This window comes from Myotis daubentonii, chromosome 7 (assembly GCF_963259705.1).
Source record: "Myotis daubentonii chromosome 7, mMyoDau2.1, whole genome shotgun sequence".
Lineage (NCBI taxonomy): Eukaryota > Metazoa > Chordata > Mammalia > Chiroptera > Vespertilionidae > Myotis > Myotis daubentonii.
In genome coordinates, this window is record NC_081846.1 from 56,865,596 (window position 1) to 56,889,459 (window position 23,864).

General features: G+C 45.5%; 1 protein-coding gene across 15 annotated transcripts in view; it reads right to left on the reverse strand.

Annotated features, from left to right (window-relative positions):
* The window catches only part of TANC1 (tetratricopeptide repeat, ankyrin repeat and coiled-coil containing 1), a 240,703-nt gene that overhangs the window by 165,106 nt on the left and 51,733 nt on the right, over window positions 1-23,864 (reverse strand). For 11 of the 15 annotated variants that reach the window (XM_059704359.1, XM_059704361.1, XM_059704358.1 and 8 more), the window contains exon 3: window positions 15,606-15,744. The exons of the other annotated variants lie outside the window; for them this stretch is intronic. The gene's annotated coding sequence lies outside the window, so the exon portion shown is untranslated. The remainder of the gene's footprint in view (window positions 1-15,605; window positions 15,745-23,864) is intronic. 15 annotated transcript variants of the gene reach the window in all.

Here is a 23,864-nt window from a genome sequence, read left to right on the forward strand (position 1 = left end):
CTCCTTTGTCAGCCTAACAACAGAGGGGAGTGTGCTGGTCCAGTCAGCCCCATACAACTGCCTGGCCTGATGACAGACATTCTGGGAATAAATAAATGGATGTCCTGACTTTAAACAAAAGCTCTCATGAGTTCTGTTAAAGCAAGTCGCTTTGCAAAGTACCAACTATTAGAGAATATTGAGTTTCTGGCCCCAGTATGAATACCAACAGGAAGGCAGTGGTGGATTCTTGAATGGAAATGCCACCATGAAGCAGTCATGAAGGCAACCGGCAGGCTCTCCCTGGAATGACATCTGCATCATCACACACATCCCTTCCACAGCGGCGTCAACTACTATCATTTCCCCTAAAAAGGGAGAACGATGTCCTGCCACAGAAGTCGGCCACATAGAAACGATGCAAACCAGCCTTCCTGACACAGTAATTCAGACCCAACTGATGAAGTGACAAGCCCAACACATGGAAAAGGAGTGGCCAGAAGCTATCGAGTTGCTGCTTGAGGACAATACATGGGCTCAGGGAGTACTTACAGACAAGCATTATAGGACAAAACATAAAAAATAGTGTCCTTTTTCACTTTAACTACAGTATGGACCAAAATACACAGGCTTACCTCAAATAAATGCTGGCCAAATAGAATCCCTCCGTTTCTCCCCATAAAACCTTAGTTTCTAGGATAGCAAGTAATATAACTATATGATTGGATTTGAATACTTAAAATATTTGAAAAAAACAGAGAACTTCAGCTGTCATTTCTGTAAGTTATGCACTTTTGATAAAGAGAGGAACGGCCAGCCTCTAGGTCCCAACAACTGAAATTAACCAATGGGAGAGAATTTCCTATAATATTCATTTAAAATAAAGTAAAATGTGAGGACATGCCATTACCCTTTGAAGACCAAAGATCTGAAGTCACCCTATTTCCTTATTTCTCTGCTATCATGCAACATCTAACTTTCCCAAATGCCACAGTCTTCCTCTTAAAAGCCCCAGAAGTTAAATCAACTATCAAGCTTACTTTCCCTTCTTAGATTTCTTCTTTAACGCATAAAGTCTTTGGGGATAGGCACAATGTCCCATGTGCCTATGTGTTAGCATTCTACACAGTGGTGACCATGATATCTATAATAATAAAAGGATAATATGCTAATTAGACCAGACATCCTTCCTGACGAAGCCAGGGCAGGAGGGAAGCCAGCCCAGGTCCCAGGTGCCTGCGGGTGGCCCGAGGGAAGCCAGCTCAGGCCCCGGGTGCCTGCCGATAGCCAGAGGAGGGAAGCTCGGGTCCCAGGTGCCAGAGGGAAGCCTGTGCCAGCAGCTGGGGGAAGGAAGGCCTACTCTTGCACAATTTTTCGTGCATCGGGCTTCTACTATAAAATATAATAAAAATTAGCCTCAATAAAACAGTGGGATGAATTCAATGCAAGCCAAACCCTATTCTATAAGTAATCATAATGGCAGTTAGTGTGACCATGACCAACTTGTCTGAAATCACAGACTAGCAAAAGCATTAACAATTTTCCTCCTCTGGACTGCCATCCTGCCTGTTTATACAATTCCAAGTTGAACCTCTGAGCTGAGGGTAGGGACTATGTTTATTGGTTAATAGATACAAACGGAAGGCAGAACACAGGCTTTGCACCCACTCTGTTCTCAATATTTGTTGACAGATTTAATGAGGCTGCAATGAACACAGATGAGAGATTTCTTCCAAATCAAGCAATTAAGCAACACTTATCGGAGTTTATAAGTTATGAAGAACATTCCTATATATTCTCATTCACAAGGAATGCAAGGAACCTCAGTTAAATCCTTGTGACATTAGGCAGTGGGATATGAAGGAGGAACATGCTGCCTTTTGTAAAATCCCTTCATGTCCACACCTGAATCAACCTTAATATCTCATGGTAAGAATAAGATCTTCTTACCCAGTTATCCTGAATAAACACTTCCTTTATGCACACTCCAGTTGAAAGAGCTTCTCCCACCAAACTATCCATCTGACCTCAGAGCAAAGCTATCTCTGAAGGGTCTCTCTTGTTTTGTCTACATAAATCAAAGCCAGAGTAGCAATATTTACAAGTGAAAACATTGGGAACTAAGATGTACATAGTTTTTTTGTTGTTAATCATCATCCAAATATTTTTCTTCTTTTTAGAGAGAGTGGAAAGGGAGGAGGAGGAGGAGGAGGAGGAGAAGGAGGAGGAGGAGGAGGAGAGAGAGAGAGAGAGACAGAGACAGAGACAGAGAGAGAGAGAGAGAGAGAGAGAGAGAGAGAGAGACATCTATGTGAGAGAGACACATCAATTGGTTATCTCCTGAAGTCAGCTCTACCAGGACAGGGGATTGAACCTACAAACCAGGTACGTGCCCTTGACCGGGATCAAACCTGGGACCCCTCAGTCCACGGGTTGACACTCTATCCACTGAGCCAAACTGGCTAGGGCAAGATGTATATAATTTTAAAGAATTTTTTTTTCCAGAGAAGGAAGAGGCATCAAAAACATCCTCAATTTTAGGGACTTGACTTCTTTTTCTCAACACAGTAAGTAAAGTATGAGACATCTAAATAGTCTTGTCTTCTGTATCTACCTTCAGAACTATTCTTTGTATTAGCAACCTTTAGTGTTTCTCAAAAGAAAGGAAATAGGTGGTGGCAGTGGGGGTTGAAACCACCTACAAGATAAATAATACAGAAAAGAGCAAATAATAGAAAACAAAGCAGAATAGAGATCACATTGGAAAGTGGAGGAGGGAGGCTGTCAAAGGGGGCACTGGCTGGTGGGTGGAAATTCACGGGAAACTGCATTCTAGAAGCTTCCTGAAAGCAAAAGCCATATCTCAACATTCTTTTAGAGATCCCAAGAGGCTGGGAAAAACCAACTCTTGATGAATACTTGAAATTCCAGGAGGTCTTGATCACATTTTTTCCCCTATGGTGGAAAAAGTCTAGGAATCAACAAACCTAGTCCAATAGCCCTGGCCTTAGCACTGTGACTGGGGACCGATGACTGAATTTCTCTAGGATTCAGCTGCTTTGTCTCGAAAAGCTGTGGGAGAGGAGAGTGGACTATTGATCAAGCAACCAGAAAGCAATTGTGATAATAAGTAAAGAATCAGCCTTTGGTTTTGCTTAATTTGTGTAGTTGGGAAATATGGTATCATTAGGCTATAATTTATTCCCTAAGACACATAGGCCCAACCATTTGGTCTTTATTCAAACCCATTCTACAAATTGTACCTCTCATTCTACTGTTCTTTTCTTTGTAGTTAGGTTTGCCTTAGGCAAAACGACTTCAGATGTGAATGTGAGTTATTAAAAGCATAGTCAATTGACAGTCACAAGTGATGTAAATTTAACACTATTTGGGGCAGGAAGACTGAACTTAAATGTTTAAGTTCTGATGTACAAAATTAAGTGGAAACTTCCTATTAGATTAAAACCACTTTCAACCTATATTTAAGATATTCTCTAGGAAGATACACAAATTCTTTTAGGAAAAGTGTTTTAAAATATCCGACTCGTGCCCTGGCCAGGTAGTTCAGTTTGTTGGAGCATCGCCCTGTACACCAAATGTCGAGGGTTTGATTCCCAGTCAGGGCATATACCTACATTCCAGGTTCAATCCCCCGGTCGAGGCACGTATGGGAGATAACTGATGTTTCTCTCTCACATTGATGTTTCTCACTCTTTCTCTCTTCCTTCCCCTCTCTCTCTAAAAGTCAATTAAAACATATCCTCAGATGAGGGTTAAAATAAATATCTGACTCCCCTAAGCTGGTCTTTCAAGTTGCTGGAAAATGACTATACCCAAGTTTGTTTAGAGACATTCTCATTTTGAAATACTACCTGGCAAAAAAGAAATTTCACTTTTGGAGGAAAATATGAAGAATATACTTCCTTCTGGCTACAAGAGCCCTTTTTGTATATTGTGAAGGAACTTGGCAAACCAGCCTCTAATACTGCCTTCTCCATAAAGCCTTCACAGGCCATGGTGGTCAAAAGATGTCTTTAATACCACATTCCGCTTCATACTGATACATGGTTATCAATTAGAATCACAGAGAAAAATGTTGAACTCTATAAATCCCTATAGCACCTAGCAAAGCACCTTATAAGATACAACGAACACTAAAACAAACAAACAAACAAACAAACAAACTAACTAACTAACTTTAAATGAATGAGTAGCAGGGTTGTTATGAAGGGTAATTCAAAACCAAAGGTAATTCTCTCCTACAATGGGTTGGGCTAATAGTTTAAGAATTCTTCTGGTACCAAGTACTAATTTTCAAGTTTATGGTCAAAATTATGTGGCTTATACATGATGAACAGCACAAGGAATCAAAACTGAACAGGAAGAGAGCGAGGCCCTTCAGAGGTATGACAGTCAGAGAGAACAGAGATGGTATCCGAAAGACATCAAAGAGCAAACACAGTCCGGGTAGTGGATGGAAAACTCTGGTCCTTTTTTTTTTTTTTTTTTTTTAACTCTGGTCCTTTTTAATGAACTTTAGAATTTTGGATATGGAACAATTCCGGAAAATGACAAAGTCCACACGATAGCTAATACCATGGTTTGGTAAAGTAGAACGTCCTCAAGTGAGGGTTGTTGGAAGCAAAGAAGTCAAGAAACTTTATTCTTGATTGGGGAGGGATCATCCAGATGCTAATGCAGGAGGCAGGATTTGGGATATCCACCACTATCCTCTTAACTAGTGTTTGTTTACATGTCAGGTAAGATGAAGAGTTTTACATACATATATAATCTCATTTTATCCTCAAAATGTCACCTATAAAAACTCTTTTCTTTTCATAAATAACAAAAGTTTAGAGAGACTGACAACTCTCCCAAGGTCACACAATGAAGAGAGGAGGAGCTGGGACTTGAACCCCAAGCTGGCTTGAAAGTCCCTGATGAACTTGGGGAGAGGGGAACAGAGAGATGATCAGGAGAGCACAGAATACTAGCCTCAAAGACAAGGTGGCTTTGGCTTGGGGGTGACAGTGTAGTTGTTATGGATCCAGTCCAGGAAAGCAGAAAGCCAACATCAACTCTGGGCCCCGGGGGCCGTAAGGCCCAAAGCTCATGGAGAGCCACCTCCGGTTTGAGGATGAACCACCGTCTCTGAATGTGGTCCCATCCCCTCCCACCCAGCTCTGTGAGGGCATGACTAGGGCCACAGGGTGCTCCTCAGCGTCAAGTTTACAACTGGAGACCCAAGTCCCAACCCTCATTATGGCTCTGAGCTCCATAACCACCACACTTGATATGCTCTTCTCTTTTCCCTTCTCCTTCCTGTTGAATTTTCCGATTGTGTCATACAATAGAGCCCTGATTTCTAACCCACACTGACCACTTTCTTGCTGTGTATCAATTATAACTCCCCGAAGGGAGGTAGGAGGAGGCTTTCCTTAAAAAAAAAAAAAAAAAAAAAAAAAGGCTTTGGGTAAGTGGCTTTGCCTTCCACAGACGCTTCTAATGGGAACACTGCTCCCTCTGCTACTTGACTGGACAATTTCAGATCTCTTCCCCCGGTAGGTGTTATATTTTAAGGAAGAAACTATTTCTTGCTCATAAAACCACTGTAATTACAGGAGCAGGTAAACCATCGCCACAGTTGGAAAAAAAGAGCCCCTGGAGGAATCTATGCCGGGCGAGAGGCCTTTCGACTGAGAGGAGAAGAGACCTTGAGGACATGTCAGAAAGTCCATTTTTTCAAAAAGCATTAAAAGGCCCTCGGTCAATCAATGCCAGCCGAATGACGTCTGGTATTATAAATCTAAAGAAATTAAATTTTTAAAATTGCACTGCATCTGGCCTCAAAGTGAAAAAGGTCAGACAACTTCAAAGATGCCCGGTGAAAGGCAGCTATTCATTACCGAGAGATCTCCTGCTTCTGCAGCTGACAGACGGATCTTTCACTTAAAGCCCGAATACAAGATATCAAACCCCTCCTCCACTGCTGTCAGCGACTCCCCACGATGCTCTGAACAGGTTACAGCCTCCCGGGCCCTAATTTCATTAGGATGGGAGTTCTCCATACCCATGCAGGCTTTTTGTTTTGTTTCTTAACTCCCCAGGTGATTCTAATGTGTGGCCACCATCACTTAACTTACTACTTACTAACTATATTCCAGGCTCTACTCTAAGCATTATATGTATATATAGTCATTTAATCCTCTGCAGAAGGTACAGTACTATAAATATCTCCATTCTACAAAGTCACAGAGAGGCTAGTGACATGCCCAGGGTCACACAGCACAGCTCATAGGGGCAGAGCCCGGGGTGCCCATCAAGGCAGTCTGGCTCCAGAGCCTAACCATGCAATCCCTATCCCATGTCTCCTTTTTTTTAAATAAAAATGAAAGAGACTAGCTCCCAGGGGCCTGGTGAGATGATCACAGACAAAACCTCCATGTAGGGGGAAAATCATCTTTGGACACACATACACTATCCCTGAACAGCATCCCACGCCTCAAATCTGTCCTTAAAAAGAGAATTTACCTCTATTGAGAGACACCTGCTGTTCACTTTTTTTTCTTTTTATTTTTTTAATATATTTTTTATTGATTTTTTACAGAGAGGAAGGGAGAGGGATAGAGAGTTAGAAACATCGATGAGAGAGAAACATTGATCAGCTGCCTCCTGCACACTCCCTACTGGAGATGTGCCCGCAACCAAGGTACATGCCCTTGACCGGAATCGAACCTGGGACCTTTCAGTCCACAGGCCGACGCTCTATCCACTGAGCCAAACCGGTTACGGCGTGCTGTTCATTTTCTTAAGTTCTCCTAGCATACAACTTATCAGAGTGCTTTCAAACTATATAGTTGTCAGTGTGTAGCCTGGAGGCACCATGCAACAAAATACATTCTAGAATGAGCAAGCCCTTCCTGAGCTCACAGCCAGAACACTGGGAGGTGTGCCATACTGCCCATGGGGAAGATCATTTGGGGCAGAGACCTTTGTCTCGAATGAGCAATGCTTCCCCTAATCCTAACACTTACCCAGAAGGTAGGAACTCTGTTATTCAAGAGGAGCTCAAAAAACTGCCCTCTTCTGCCCGTTTCTCACTGAATGAATTGCATGAAGCTTGTTAAAAGGTGATGAGATGGGGCAAGGAATGGCCTGGTGCCCACACTTTCTTTCCCTGGGCAGTTTCACACAATCAATAGATGTAATAAAGTTTTAACCTTAGCCATCGAATTTTACATCTAAATTAGGGTATGCCTGCTGTGAAGAGCTGAATCAAATTTATACATGCCACACAGCATCCTCTCTTCACATGGCTACAGCAAATAACGCACACATCACTGTTTTTATCCCAAGTTTGTAAGGGAAACAATTCCCGGCCAGACACATTTGGTGGCAGTAAGCAGAGTTAAAGGGGACTGCCACCGGGGCCTGTGAGAAAGGTCGCATGGGAATGGACAATGGCTTTATTTTTTCATTCGCTCTAATCGCCCCAAAGTGGGGAATACCAGAGCTCCAGATGATAAAAGTCAAAGACAAGTTATGCCAGGAAACAAAAGCGAAGTATGCTAAGACTTTACTTATTTTTTAAGTTAACAAATCCAGCCTCAGAGCAGGATGACAAAGATACAAGAGTGCCATTCAAGGCAAGAGTTTGCAGCCGTTTAACTGCTTCAGCAACCTAGACCCTCTAGTCAGAATGCTTAGAAATCATTCTGACATTAAAAATATGAATACCAAAAAAATCAATTACATTGAAACACAGTTATCAAAATACTAAAAAGCAAATCTGTGATAATAGTAATGTGTGCTTCTTAATGCACAAAATACAAGATGCAGCTGCAGGTCTAATAGCTACTGTGGTTTTCTAGGCTGTGATAGGCATAAGTGATAGTTTGAACTACTTCCAATAATGTGATCCAAAAATCTCATTTCTGTGTGCCAAAGCCCCGGATGCTACTGATAGTACATGGTTTGCTGCCCACTTTCAGGACTGAAGGAAAGGCCAAATTCTGGTGAGAGGTTAGTGAAAATGAAGATGTAAAATCTTTTCCACCCATCCAAATTCACATCCATCCAATGAAGTCCATCAGTGGTCTCCAGGGGGAGGGTCCCTGACCCAGAGAATCAGAGTCAGACTCACTGGAACAATTACTCAGACCTGCCAAGAGCTCGGCTAATAACTCGTGTTTCTAAAGAAACAGTAGCTCAGTTTTATCCCCTTCACGGAACCACTGACATTCAGAGCACTAAACAGTAATCTACTGATTGGCAAACATTAGCAGGATTGAGTATTCCACATATGCACCACTCCTAGCAAGCCCATGCCAAGCCCTATGATTAGTTTTCAGAATCGTCTGTAAAAGCTCTATTTAACCAGAAAGTCCATCACCGCCAATTACAAACTCACCGACAGTAATGAGCCTGGTTTTGAAGGAGAAAGACCTGTGGAAATTTACAGAAAGACAATATATAAAAACAGGAAAGCCAGGCTGAATATTTGGGACAGGTATATTTTATGTTGGTTTTTCTGCTTTCTGGGATGCTCTCCTTATCTATTTTAAAAACATTTAAGATCGAGCAATTACTTGGATCGGACTTTCCTAACGAGGGTGGTACCCGAGGCTTGGCCTCTCCCACCCCCACGGCCTCTCGTACAGTCAGGCCGTTTCCCAGCTGCCTGCCCTAAATCCGGGGATGCCCTGATTTATAAATATAATTCAGTGTCCAAAATACATGAACTTACATTGGGCCATTGCCAATTTCCCATGGATCCTGGGTAACCGAGACGGGTTTTGTTTTCATGGTTAGGGCCTACAACAACAGCTGCAAGAGCGTAAGACTTTTTCTAGACTCATAAAATGACCTAAGTCTGGCTCATTGTCTCAGCTGTGGCAGCAGTCAAACTTCCCAGAAAGATGTGAGCCTTGTGTGGTTCTAGAAAAGCCGGGAAGGCCGCTCTGTACTCACCTGAAGGCATCCAAGCCCGGCCCAACAGCAAAAAGCACTTGTGCTAAATGTTAAATTACAGGCTAATTCCTAGGTATTGGGGTTACAGATTTTTTTTTTTTTTTAGGAGTCCCATAGAATTTTAATCAAACCTATGACATTCAAGCTTTACACCAGAAGTTATGTGACAGGCCACGTATGAACATCAGATGTCTGCTCTGTAAAACCCACTGAAAGGCTCAATTAAAGTCCTTAGTAAGTCTGCAGTGAAACCTGTGATCATGGACTCTGTCACCACTTCTCTTAACACACACAGACGGCATGAGACACGGCTCAGCCCTGAGGAACAGCATGGGCATTGTGAAACGGACCAGAAACCTCACGTGCACGGACAAGTGCACACAGGCCACTTTTCTTCCAGGTTGGGGGGTGGGGTGGTGGAGTGGCAAGTTTCAGAAGCTACAGTCTCCAATCGGAGAAGGGTCCTAGTACACATACATGTAGCACAGTTACCAAGTTATTTCCTAAATATGAGTGTGTGGTCCAAATGCCTCCGTTTAAAGGCCGGGGGGGGGGGGGGGGGACCCAATTAAAACCCAGTGGGAAATAGGAACACATGTTTCCTGAATGCCTTTGAATCAGAAACAATGGATGTGAAGTTGTTCGCGGTCTAATGAAGATGTCGCACAGATGTGCTGCTTTCATGGTCTCAGTGAAACGTCTTTCTAGTACAACAGGATATGTGAGTTTGTAACAAAGCTGGATATAAAATAAAAGTTTTTAAAGATCTGGTCCTTGTTTTTATGTGCTCAAACTTCCCAAGCCAACTCCTTTCTGCCTTCTCACACACCGAATGAAGCCCATACTGCAATGGACTGATAATTCACTGAAAACCACAAAGACATTGCATCTCCAACTCAGAGTTATATTATGACTTCTGAAAATTACCTCCTCTTAATACTGTAAATCTGCTACAAATCGAAGGCCTAAATTTACCCCACCAGTCCAACAAACCATCACGGAAGTACCAATAGAGGTGGAGACAAATGACCCTGTGGCAGGCACTGCCAAGTTTTTCCCTACGAAGTAGCTTGTTTAGTCCTCACAACAAGAAGGGGATAGGAACTATAGTTGTTCTCACTGACAGAGGTCAAGAAATTGAGACTTAGAGAAGCCCAGCAGCCTGCCCTGGCCACCTGTACCCTGACCACTGCACTCCACTTCCTCTCTTGGAGAAAGACACTAGAACTCCAACCTTGGCACACAGACCTTGGCTCCCAAGATGAAATGATGCGTAAGACCAGTTTCTACTGCGCAAGCATGGGGCCTACGGACAGCATTATGACAAAACTCCAACGTTATTGCGATCATTTGGTTTTATTTAAAACTGTATCACCATGTATTCCTAACACTTATTCCTAGCCTTCTGAAAGAGAAACTGGATGCCATAAGCTCAAATACCCAATTCCAAACCAACTGATCTTGGCTCTCTTCTCTCTACCACTTTCCTTGAAAAAACAAACAAAACAAAAAAATATCTTAACACCATGTTTTCAACTGCCAGCTCTATGAGGCCGCTCAAAGATCTGCTTCCCCATTGTTTCACCTGTGCTACCGTGACAGCACTTACTCCCGGCTTGCTGGCATCAACCCCAGCAACAAGCTCAACATCCAAAACTCAGCTCATCTTCCTCGTCCCCCAACCTGCAAAACCCACTCACCAGCCTGTGCCCCACCAGACTCAAGGCCTCTCTCTATATCCTCACGGCTTCCATCCTTGTCTGGTAAACATCAATCGAATTACTAAGTCCCACCAAATCCATCTCCTCTCCACCCCCTCCCACCATCCTGGGGAGGCCCTCACTATCCCATAGGACTGCTCTAAAGCCCGCAGCCTGGTTTCTCTAACGTCAGCCCAGATACAGTGCATCAGAGCCTTCTGTGGCGCTCTTTAAGAGTCTCTGAGTTTCAGGTGTGAGACGGAGACTTTATGTGAGACTTTATATTTCCCACAAGTCCCAGCTGATGATGATGCCGCTCCTGCTTCAGACCCTCCTCCCTCCCTTCGCATCACACAGGAGTTCTTCCTGAATCCTGTCTTCAGAGGCTGGCTTAAGCCTTTTCAGATCTGAAAGTGTAGGCCTGCGATAACTAAATGTGGGCAGTACAAGCTACTCCTCACCAAGGACCTGCCATCATCAGGTACGTTATCTCTGTCACTTTGCAGTTAAAACAACCCTATAAAATACACATTACCCCAAATTTTATAGGGCAATTCTGTAAAAAAATAAATAAAAATAAAAATCAAGATGCAGAATGGTTAAATGATTTCTAAATTCCACAATGACAAATTGGTTTTATGTATTCATTAAAGGGGACCCTCTCCTCAGACAAACTTTGTTACCACAATATGATGGAAGGGCAGAGCTATGAAGGAAAGCAAACAGCGTTTTCTTCTCAGGATGGGACACAAGAAGAGATCTATGAGAAAACAAAACACGAATACTCTGGGCCACCTTTCAGAGAGGCGCACCTGACTGGGCCAATGCCTGACTTCCACAACGAAAAAGAACTTCCCAAAGATATCCCTGAATTTTAAAGCACTTTCCCTTATGCCAGTGGTCGGCAAACTCATTAGTCAACAGAGCCAAATATCAACAGTACAACGACTGAAATTTCTTTTGAGAGCCAAATTTTTTAAACTTAAACTATATAGGTAGGTACATTGTTATTAACTTAGTTAGGGTGCTCCTAAGCTGGCCTTTGCTAAAAAACGTCCTCAATCTGATTAAGGTACATTCGCTGAGGTCGACCCCTTCCAACTCTCCCATCCACACTCGTCTTGTATACTCGTTTCGTCTATCTCCTTTCCGAAAACCGACTTCTGCACATGGGCCATGAAGTTTCAATCGCACTGTATGTGCGCACCCGCACATAGTATTTTGTGGGAGAGCCACACTCAAGGGGCCAAAGAGCCGCATGTGGCTCGCGAGCCGCGGTTTGCCGACCACTGCCTTATGCCATCCCTTCTGATTCTCATAAAAACCCCTCTGAGGACGCGGCAGCATGATCCCACCACCCTGACCTCAAGCAGCACAGCTAACACTCAGCTAATAGAGAGAGGCAGGGATGGAACCCAGATGAAGACACAGATCACGGCTTTGCCATTAGGGGTCTTCTCGTTAGCATCGCCTATGTGAGAAAAAAAATATAGTGACACACTACCAACATGAATAAGACTCAGCTCCTGCCCTCAACAAAGTCAACCTACTCACCAGTCTAAAACAACGCCGTTCCTGATGGCGAAGGCTTTGGAGTCAGGCAGACCAGCCCATAGGTTTAAAATCCCAAATCCTCCACTGTGCTTTACATGCCCTTCGATCCTGGGCTATAACTTAATCTCTGTGAAGCTTAGATTCCTCGTTTATAACAGAGATAATATACCACAGAATCATTGTGAATATTAGAGATAAACTCGTGAGAAGTACCTGGGACTATGCTTAGCATGAAGTATAAACTACATAAATAGTCAAAATTGTCTCATGTTGTTAGAGCTGCTGCTATAGGCCCAAGTACAACCTCTAAAGCCCATAATAATAAAATGTCAGTGGAATGGCTTTTCCCTCTCTTATTTGGGACATTAAAATGATAGGCCTGAATCGCCAATTAAAATATGGGGCTGACTGGGGGAGGGTGAAGGATGAGTCACACTTCTGGCTTGAATAGTGCCAATGACCCAAGTGGGAAAGCAGACAGAAGCATGGGGATGAGGGGATTGGGGGCAGGGGGGTGGGGGTTATAGGTCAGGAGACAGGCAATAATTAGACGATAAATTATTCAGTTTGGATATCACAAGTTAAAGAACATATGAGTCATCCAAGTAGAAATGCCTAAAAGACTGCTTGAGATGAGGGTGAATCAGGGAGAGTATTGAGGGCCATTAACATGTGGGTAGTAGTTGAAGTCATGGGAGCCCTGAGGTCCCCCAAAGAGGCTGAGCAGACTAAAGAAAACCATCAAGGATGAAAGCCCAGGCAACGGGAATATGTAAAAGCAGACACAGCAGGACCTAGGAATAAATGAAAGGAAAAGAAAAGTAGTCAAGAATGGTGCACAGGAACCCAGAGGAGAAAGTTGCAAATGAGGAATGCTGCAGGAAAGGCATGTTAAGAGTCCTATCAGAGGCCAACTGTGACCTTCACAAGAGCAGTTTCCATGACGTTCGGCCATAGAAACCAGATGATAGGTCTTCTGTAAGGTGCCTCCTCAATGGCAAAATTCTGTGATTTCAAAATAGAAACTCCCCATTTTCCATTAAACCCATCATATTGTTAAAACCTCACCCAAGAATGGGTTGTAAAATTTTTTTTCATAGAAAGGGACCTAGTTAAAAACCACAAAAAACATTTAAAGTTATCTTTCCTAGTAAGCTCCTACCTACTTAAAGTTGGTTCCAGGGAAGGAGAAAAGAAAAATTAGGTAATTCTCTGCCACCCAAAAAACTGGAGAAGAAAAAAAAAAGTATAACTTACTAAATAAATGTCCCGTCTCAAAAAAATCTCTAAGGGCAATACACTTAAATTGCTATTTCAATGTTACTTTCAGAACTGTGTTACCACCGGTCAAAAGGCTTTGGCTTCAATATGCAAATCTATGCATACTTTGGTAAAATTCCATGAGAGCAGATTCCCACCTGGATTTCTAAATAAACCTAAGCGCTTGTTAAATATAGTAAATTGTTCTTCAATGTCCTTGTATACTTACAACCGTAGAAAGTGTTGTCACAGGCAATTTTAAATTAAAGTTATAAAATGGTTCTGCGATGCAAATTATGGCACAACAAGGGAATGTTTGGGTTGGCAGTATAAACTGGTGAAACTAGTTAGGAGAGTTCAAAAATAATTCCCCCCCAAACATCTGCTCAGGCTAAGAAAGAGGTTTTTGTTTTTAAGTCTATTCCACATACAAATATTTTTCAAGTAGTTACACACATCGTCTTTTGAGGAGCTTTAAAAAGAAACAAACCTACCCAGCAAGGACTCCCTCTCCACGCCTGAAACTCCAACTTGGCACACTGGGCGCGTCTCAGTAACCCCCCCCGCCCCCCCCCCCCCCCCCCCGTTCTAAAGCTGCAGGGGAGGTTCTGGTATGTACGCCCTTGCCAGGCTCCTGCGGAGAAGCTTTGCCTTTAGAAGGACCACCCCCAAAGTTTTGGGGAGCAATGTGGCTGCTCTGTTCTTCATGGATGAAGAGGGCATGGCAGGAGGGGTGAGTGCAGAATAGGAAATCCTGCTAGCAAGCCACAACAGACATATGGCAGAGTGCACCTGCGTATCACATGGGCGTCTCAGGAATTCAGAGGTTTGGAAGCAGCTTTAACCTTGACCCCCACCTCCTGTGGAGGAGCATTTCCAACACGCACAGAGGAAGGACCCGTGAGGTTTTCAGTGCCGCCCGCCCCCCACCCCCCACCCCCCCATCAACCATTCTGTCCTCGGATTCCTACCCCATTGCCGGGACTGCAAGCAGCTGCGCATACAGGAGGACGGGCCTCCAAGCTGTGCTCACTTAAGACGGGGCCGGAGACTGCTCTCAGCCAATTCTCTCTCCGCTTAGGCCGAGTGGTTCTCAACCTTGGCTGCACATTAGAATCACCTGGGAATCTTTTTAAAATCCTGATTTCTGGGCCTCATCCCTTGCTGGGAAATTCTGTTTCTCTGTTATGGGGTGGGGCCACAACATTAGTAACAAAGAAACAGAATTTCCCGAGGATGAGGCCCAGAAATCAGGGTTTTAAAAAGATTCCCAGGTGATTCTAATGTGCAGCCAAGGTTGAGAACCACTGGCTTAGGGGAAGGAGGAAATATTTGAGCTCCACTACATGCTACACATTGGAGACAGGGAAATAAAAGATGAATACAACAAAAATGACCCACCAGGAACCTCCAGTCTGACCAGATCCCTTGAAGTAGGCACTTCTGTTTCGCAACATACAGGTAGGGCTGCAGTACAGGAAAACCACAGGCCAGAAGGCCAGCAACTGCCCTGGCATTCCTAACGCCACACAAACAGAAATCCTCCCTGAAACCTGGGGGAAGGGGACCACACAGCTCGGAATGAGTTACCGGACGGCCTGCAAAACAGGCGGGAGGCAGAACCTGTGCCCGTTGTAACTGGTGTGACCCTGAAAAGCCAACCGGGGAAGCGCAGGGAGGTAAGGTGGGTTGTCAATGTCCCCTTGTTTGCGTCCAGGTAGCCAAAGAGGGGCTGGTAATTAAACTTCACAGAGTTCCTCACGGGGAAGGGGGGACGGGAGCATGATAATGATAAAAAGCGGACAGCCAGTCTGACGGTATTAAAAATCTGAACAGCGCTGATCAGTTGTGCTTCTATGTATGCCAACTGTAAGCCAAAGATAGTAAATCATTCACTCAACACACATTAAATGTTTTCAGTGGGAAAGGACTGTGCTAGACACTATACAGAGACCAAAAAGCCCTGAAGTGGGCACAGCTAAGTACAACTAGAAAGGTCTTAAAAGAATGAACTGAAGCATCCATATTATCAAGAGGACTTTAACATAGTAACCCAGACAGTGTTTAAATTATCCTTCAATTCGTATGAATAAAAACCAGGTTTACCTTCAAAGCCCTCAAAGTTTTCAGAAAATAGCGTACCTGGGAAAGGCTGGTCTGTCGGTACAGGCCCCTCGCCTCGCCTCACCCCAGGCTCCGCTGGCTCGCAACAGAGAGGCGCTGTCTCCTTGGGGGACCGGCCAAGTTGCTCCGGACAAGCCGGCCACAGAGAGCTGGGAAACTGGGAAACAGAAAGCCTGTCAGCACACTCACACTGTGAGGCACGCGGCACAGAGTGTGCAACACCAGCTACAGCCTCCTGAGGGTCCCCACGAAGCCGCGGTGGAGAGGAGACAGCAGTTTATCCACGGACTGCTCACCAAGGGGAGAGCAGGGTGACGGGCCGGCAAACCCGAGAAAACTCCCGAAACCTTCTGTTCAAGGTGGCCTGGGGCCTTCACTGAACGCCCCTGGCCTGGAGCAAGGCACCGTAGGGTCCCACTCACCTCCGCCACCATCTCAGGTTTTTCTCCTTAAGGGGTGCCGGTGGGTTCACAGCCCAACACACAATGAGATGTTTCAGGTTCAAGATAAGGAGCCAAGAACCCCTCTGACTCTCGGGTTTCTGAGGTTCTCCAGAATGCCTCCTTCCATTCCTCCTGCCTCCCTCCTCACAGGTCCCAGCTCTCTACACCCAACACTTCTGAACACCGCCTCCCCGCCCCCCAATTTCACACTTTAGCTCTCCCTGCCCCTCATCCTGAACACCTCCCTCCCACCCTGGGATTATCCTCCCCCACGCTCAGCTCAGGTGTCACCAGTCCTTCCCCTGCGCTCAGAGCACCTGGATGGGGCCTGTGTTCCAGCGTTTGCTTCCTTCTGCCTTGACCTCCCCTCCTACCCGTTTCTCAAGCGCTGGTCTCACCTGCCGTCCCCTACACCTTCCTCCTGCTCTGATCCCAGGGAGAGGCGGATGCCCCATCGTGTGTGTTGACTAAAGAATTCCAACCAGAGGTTTCCCATGACTGACTCAGTCTTTCCCTGGGAAACATACTGCCACACCAAGCCTGGGAAAAGTCCCTTTGCAAGGGAGCTGTCCATGCTCAGACACATGGACAACCTCACCCAAGTCCGCGGCTGGGCTCTGTTGCCAAAAAGGACAAAAAAAACGTGGGCGGTCAGGTTTGGGCCAACCAAACCCCCTTGGCAGGGCACCTGAGCACTAACAGGTTTCTGGCATGCAGAGGCTGGCTGAGGCCCTTCCTCCCTTTTAAGTCTGTTTAATGAGGAGCTCCCGATGCCACGCCCCCTTACCCACCAGGGTGTCAAAGATGAGAAGGAACACGGGCACTTTGCTCTGGGAGGAGACCAGGTGATGCCTGGGACGGGTTCCGTCTCCCCCCAGTTCAGAGTCAGCGGAGCTCTCATTCAAGCAGGATGCAGAGGAGACCCCGCCACGAACCAGGTGGTCCCCCGAGTCCAAGGTGTGAAGTTTCCTCCGAGAGGCCTCATCTCATGCTGCCCAGGCTTCCCACACACCCGAGCTCCTTCCTCGCCAGCTCGCTGACCTCGCGGGCAGCGTGGAAGCTTTCACTGCAGGACAGCACCACCTGCTGAATAGCGGCTCAGATATCCCAGGCGTCCTCTTATGCTGATAAAAAGGATCACCTGCCGCTGTGCTGAGGGCCCTGGCAGCCAGGGAGGGAGTCATCCGTCCCCCAGCTGCCGCCAGCACTCAGCCAAGCTCCTTCCACAAAGCACACCTCAGCAGAGAAGGCGGGCTCCTCGTTTGTTCCAGCACCAGGGGCAGACTAGGAAAGGGTATCCGTCGCAGCAGCAACATGCCCGCTGCCAGACAGACCCTCTGCCCAGAGGACCCACAGACGAGGGTGCCCTTCACAGCAGGTGACACAGGTCATGTTCACACATCTTTTCTCTCTGGCCCCTTCTCCACCGACAGCAGCGCAGGTAGGGCAGGGGCTGCGTGCTTTCTGATTTTAAGACCGCAAAGGCACCACTGTAAATTACGGGCTTGCAGCGGTCCCAAGGCGAGGCGGCTTCCTGCAAGGACGGTCCCTGCAGCCTGTTTTTGTGGGGATGAGATCACAGAGCTTACATTCTGTGTTTGGTCCTACATGGGTTTTAAGGGCTGTATTCGGCAATTACAGAAAGGAGAAAGGGAGGTCAACGGGACCGGAGGAACTCTGGGTGGTGTTTGAGAAGTTACATATAACTACGGTTACATCACTCACTGACCGGACGCAGGGGAGAAACTGCCTTGGGTTTTCCTTTTGTTGTCCTTCAGGATCTATTTTAAATTAGCAAAAAGATGGAACTTTTTACTCGTTTGGTTTTGACATTTCTCTGTTCAAGGCCTTTTCAGTACACAATCCAAGGCGTGGGCCCAAGAAAGTTTTGACAAAGAAGCATTAGGCCACAAAACAGTCTCAGGTAAAACGCAAAAGATGACAAAATACACTTGCTGAAGGAATTTTTATGGAACTAAACACAATAGTTTAGAGACTAACTGAATGAAGACCTTCAAGGGCTTTTTGTTTTCAGATCTAATTTCCAACTGGCTCAAGAAGGAAAAAAAAAACCAACCTTAAAATGTTTTTGAGAAGAATTATTAGGGTTTACCTCCTGGTCATCCCTCTCTTTCAAGGATGAACAGAGAGACTTCAAAGTTGTTTATCCAATAGAAGTAAAATTTTTTCTCTCTCTCAAGTATCCTCCTAAAAATGTAACACTGAGCCTCCTCAGACCACAAAACAAAGACTAGGCATTCATGGTCCGCAGCATGTGACCGATTCCCTGTGACCGTCTGTCCTCCGGTGGACAGGGCTCCCCAGCACTCATGCTGCTGCGCCAGAAAGCGAGGCCTGGAGAGGTTAGACGGCGTGCAGGAGGCACTCCGCCACAACCTGCTGCATCTCCGCGTTCGTCGGGGGGCTCTCATCACCCTCAACTGTGCAGACAGGGTGGAAAACAATATCCCAGAAATCCTAGAGCAAATAAAAGAACCCTCTCGTTTTTGTTTTGTTTCATTGGAATGCTGGTGCTTGTACACAGGAAGCAGCTCCAATACAGAAGGAAGGTAGCGCGAAGGAGAACTCTGTGGGGATCTGGCTCACACTTGAGGCATGAGTGGCCAAAGGCATTATTTAAAAATATCAATGTCCATTTCAAATCCTGAGGCTTTCACTTTCCTTGAGACGGGTGTACTGCTAGTACCCTGTACTGTTACCTCTGTCAACTATCTGAGGTGTTTCTTCGGTCCTCACCACCCATCAGAATCTCCCGGGGAGCTTTAAGAATTCTGATGCTCAGAAGAGAAGAAACAGAATCTCTGGGCATGGGGCCCAGGTGCTGGTAGTTTTTAAGGCTGACCCGCTGATTCTGATGCATAGCCCCTGACCTATTCCTAGGGGGTTTCCTTTTTCTCTTGGGAGGATGGGAGAAACACAAATGGATTGAGAGAAGAGCTGGAAGAAACTGAAGAAACAACCTGCCGGTGAGATCTCTGGGGCAAAGTGAGGCCTGGAGGTGCACCCCACCCCCCACGCTGCTGAGGGAAAAGACAGGAGTGGGGACAGACTGGCTTGTTCGTTACCTAAGTAAGCGCTGGCTGCCCCTATCACGGAGTTGGCAAGAGATATCAAAACTCATCTGTAAAGAACATTCCTTTGTCGAGTGTTTACTACGTGAGAAGTGATGTAACATGATGGCTTTCACATGCAAAGAAACTACTAAGCTATTTACCACTATGATTTCTCTTGGTTCATCTAGTAACAGCACTAGCAGCTTCTGTGTGTTCTTTTACTGGCAATCCGTATTTTCTTGTTCACCAAATGTGACAAAGTACACACTCATTATAGGCTTTCTGCCTGGTGTTGCAATGCCCAACGCACAGAGCTCTCCTAGGTATAAAACCGCTGGCTCATCGGAGGGCTGAACCGGAACCTGATTTCTATTAGCATCATGATGTTCTCCGATGTGACAGTGACCGGGTTAGAAAGAGAGCCTGCGTCCCTGGGTGAAAGGTGAGGACTGCCTGCAGGAACACTATCTCCAGCTGAGGAGCTACGTTCGCTCTCGCTTCCATGTTCCAAAATTCTTAGTTACCTGCTCTCTATTTGCTCTGTAATACAGTGACAAAAACCAGGCTGTCCACCTTGGATTTATGCCTCCTTCCGATTTCTGTCTTTCCTGGGGGGAATTAATCAGCTTTGCCTTACTCATCCTTTGCCACCTGTACCAGAAAGACCTGGACTATTCCCGGCACCACCCCAAACTAAAGAAAAGCCCAAGAGTCTGCATTTTAACCAAGCACACAGACACGATACACAGTCTGGGACCCTCATCAATTCTGCCTTCGAAATGGACTTACCAGATGTCCTGCTAAATCTCTCCATCGCCGCTGCCACTTCTTAACTGGGGTTTCATCAACTCACCGTCCTCCTTGGCCTCCCAATGTATCTGGTCTCTCCCATGTACACTGCACTGCACGGCCACCTACCACTTGGAGCCCCACACTGCTGGCTCCACGTTCCTCACTCAAGTCACTTTCCTGAACTCAAGCCCAACGCAGAAAGTCTCTACCACTTTCAACAGAGGGTTTCAGGTCTATTAGTTCTCTCTCCCAACAGAACATGAAGCTTCATGAAGGCAGGATCGCCATCATCATCCCCTTCCCCTCCCCCCCTCCCGTATCTTCCACAGGGCTCAGGTACATCTTAGGTTTCAAGAACAGTGGTTGACAGATAATTGAAGCCCCTGCCTCAGTCAATGCTTTTTCTTTCATTCACCTTCTTCTCACTTTCCCTGAGAAAATTTTCATCCTCTCCTTTCGATTCCAAAATTGGCAAGGGTGGGAGAGAAGATCTGCCTATCAGTGGAGGAAAGAGAGAAGAAAGCAGTCATAAGCTAGCAACCTCAACTATCCAGAAAACAGCTGGGAACCAAGGTTTAGTCTTTCCAGCTGCCAAAATCTTCGACAAAATGCATGCACCATTCAGAAGAGAACTTCCCAATCTCTTGCAAGCTTCATCCAATAGCTCTTTCCCAGACTCTCCCCAGAGCTATTTCACTCCGCCTTTAGATACAATTCTAGCAGGAGGGAAATATTTGGTTTCCCAGGTCACCGTAAATTAAGAGGGTGGAGAGCAAGTGCTAGATCAAGACACAATGACAGCCCTGAGAAGCTATGACTGGCAGGAGGCAATTTATAAATCCGAAACCATAGATTACAGGCTGTTAGAGTTGAAATAGCCTTTCAATCCCCAAAAGTGTCCAGGGACACCAAAAACAAAGCATTTCGAAACAGTACAATTAGTGGCTCTGAGATTACCCCAGGCACGAAGAAAGGTTATTTCACTTTTACTGGGTCCCCAGCCACTATATCCATGGGGAGAATATGCCCACAAGGCCAACCTCAGTCCCTAAGACCCAAGTGTTCTAAAAAAAAAGGGGGGGGGGGCGGACATTGCAATGCACTATCTCTATGTGGTCTCAAGTAGCCCTGAACACAGGGACAGACTTTCAAAAGGAGTCACAGAACCCTCAACACTGCCGTTCTGATCTGGAACCTACCATCTAGCTACTCCCAACCTCACACACACTCCTCACTTCTCATCCACCCTTTCTTGTGGGATTTGTGAGTAAAACTCCTCACCAGATTAGAAACTTCCTTGAGCAGAGGGACTGCAGCTTTGTTTGGACACCACGCCCCCATTGCCGCACCTCACAACTGATGGGCTTGTCCCTGGGCCAGTTCAATCTGTCCAGAACCCCTAAGGCCAGATGATCCTAGGGAGGGAGGCATTTAAATGAGTGTGTTTAAAAATAGTCCGAGCATTTCTGTAATCTCCAAAGGTATTGGTTTTCCTGCTTTCTTATGGAGTTAAAAAAAAAAAAAAAGGTTTAAACAAACACCAAGCGTTGGTGAGAATGTGGAGAACCCTCATTGTGCACTGGTGGTGGGAATGCAGATTGGAAAGCCACTGTGGAAAGCAGCATAGAATTACCTCAAACCATTAAAAATGGAACTGCCTTGTGACCCAGCAATTCCACTTCTGAGAATATATCCAAAGAAACCCGAAACACTGATTCAAAAGAATGTACGGACCGCTGTGTTCTTGCAGCGTTATTTGCAATGGCCAAGATATGGAAGCAGCAAGTGCCCATCAGTAGATGAGTGGATAAAAAAGGTGGAGTACATTCACACAAGGGAATACAACTTGGCTGCAAAAAAAAGGGAGGGGGAATCTCACCCTTTGCAACAATGCTAAGTGAAATAAGCCAGTCAGAGAAAGGTAAGTACCATATATATAATTTCACTTATCTGTGGGATCTAAATAAAAGTCCATTGTATTATATAGGAACAAAATAAGCTAACAAACAAAACAGAAACAGACTCATAGATACAAAGACTGACAGCTGTCAGAGGGGAGAGGATAAGGGGGCTGTGTGAAAAAAAACCTCACAGACAGACAACAGTATGGTGACTACCAGAGCGGGGGTGGAGGGAGTAAGTGGAGAGTAAAGGGGGATAAATGGTGACGGAAGGAGACTTGACTTGGGGTGGTGAACACACAATACAATGTGCAGATGATGTATTATAGAACTATACCCTTAAAAACTGTATCATTTTATTAACCAACTAGAGCCCTGGTGCACGATACTCATGCACTGAGGGGGGGGGGCGGTGTCCCTCAGCCCAGCCTGCGCCCTTTTGCAGTTAGGGAGCCCTCAGGGGACATCCTTAGCACTGCCATGGAGGCAGGCTACTGTGCTTGTCACCCGTCAGGCCAGCTTGTGGGTGAGTGGCGCTCCCCCTGTGGGAGTACACTGACCACCAGGGGACAGCTCCTGCATTGAGCGTCTTCCCCCTGGCAGTCAGTGCGCATCATAGCAACCGGTCGTTCCACTGTTTGGTCGATTTGCATATTACCCTTTTATTATAAACTCAAAAATTATTTTTAAATAGGTTTCAGCCCAAGCCCAGTAGCTCAGATGGTTAGAGCATCATCCTGATACACCAAGGTTGCAGAGGTTCAATCCCCGGGCAGGGCACATACAAGAATCATTAACGAATGCATAAATAAGTGGAACAACAAATCGATATTTCTTTCTCTCTCTCTCAAAATATATCAATAAAATTTAAAAACGAGAGACCCACTTCTAAAAAAACTGTTTAAATGTTAGATTCTGTGTTTAATAGGGCAAGCTTCTGTTTATCTTAAAATCTAATCTCTATGGGTTATAGAACCAAGGAATAAATTCTGTGTGTGCCTATCTGAATCTCAAAGTTTAGGATGAGTTTTTCCTTGATCTAAAGCAGGGGTCCTCAAACTATGGCCTGCGGGGCCATTTGTATTTGTTCCCGTTTTGTTTTTTTACTTCAAAATAAGATATGTTCAGTGTGCATAGGAATTTGTTCATAGGTGTGTTTTTTTTAACTATAGTCTGGCCCTCCAATGGTCTGAGGGACAGTGAACTGGCCCCCTGTTTAAAAAGTTTGAGGACCCCTGATCTAAAGCAACCTAAACCTCAAATAACTTCAATCCTTCAGAAATGATATTGGGTAACATCATATTTATGTCTTGATAAGTAATAGCATGCAAAAGTTTTGATTTGCTTTGGGTTTAGTAAAGACAGTACTTTAATGAATTTAATTCGTGGTTCTATAATATGAGGTTATGATTTATACTTGGATTTTTAAAATCTAAACTGAACTAAAAACGAAATCTATTTCCTGATTCCCAAAGGAAATTCTGTCTTGTTTTAAGCTCATTGGTGACTATGCCACTTACACTCCAAGATCCAGTCATTTACAAACAGGTGCAGTGACCCACTCGGGCGCTGGAAAGCTCTCTACAGTTAGGAGCAGGCTGTCCAGGACTGCCTGGCCTGCTGTGTTCTGCCTCTGCAGCCCTTCCTCTCCTACAGCTGAAGCCTCTTGACCCTTGCCCCCACCTTCCCCTCACTGGCTCGAGCCAGCGAGAAATTCTAGAAGAGAGACTTAACAACTCGGGCCAAGTTGCTCTGGTTGCTTAACAGGCCCTGACCTTCTGTCTAATAACTTGATTTCTTTCTCCTGCATTCCACAGGCTAACTCACCCTCTTACTCAGTTATGATAACTGTGCCTGAGTCCCTCTCTTGATAATCTGCAAGTCCCTGTGGGCTGAGGTGCTGCCTTCTCTTGGCAATCCTGCAGGGGACTGGAGGTCTACCCTGCACCCACATGGCCACCAAAGGTCAGGGCACATGGGTGCCCATGCCAGACCACTCCGATGCCCTGGGTCACCCCAGAGTCAGTCCCATGTGCCAGTGCACTAGCACTAAACCCCCGCTCTTTC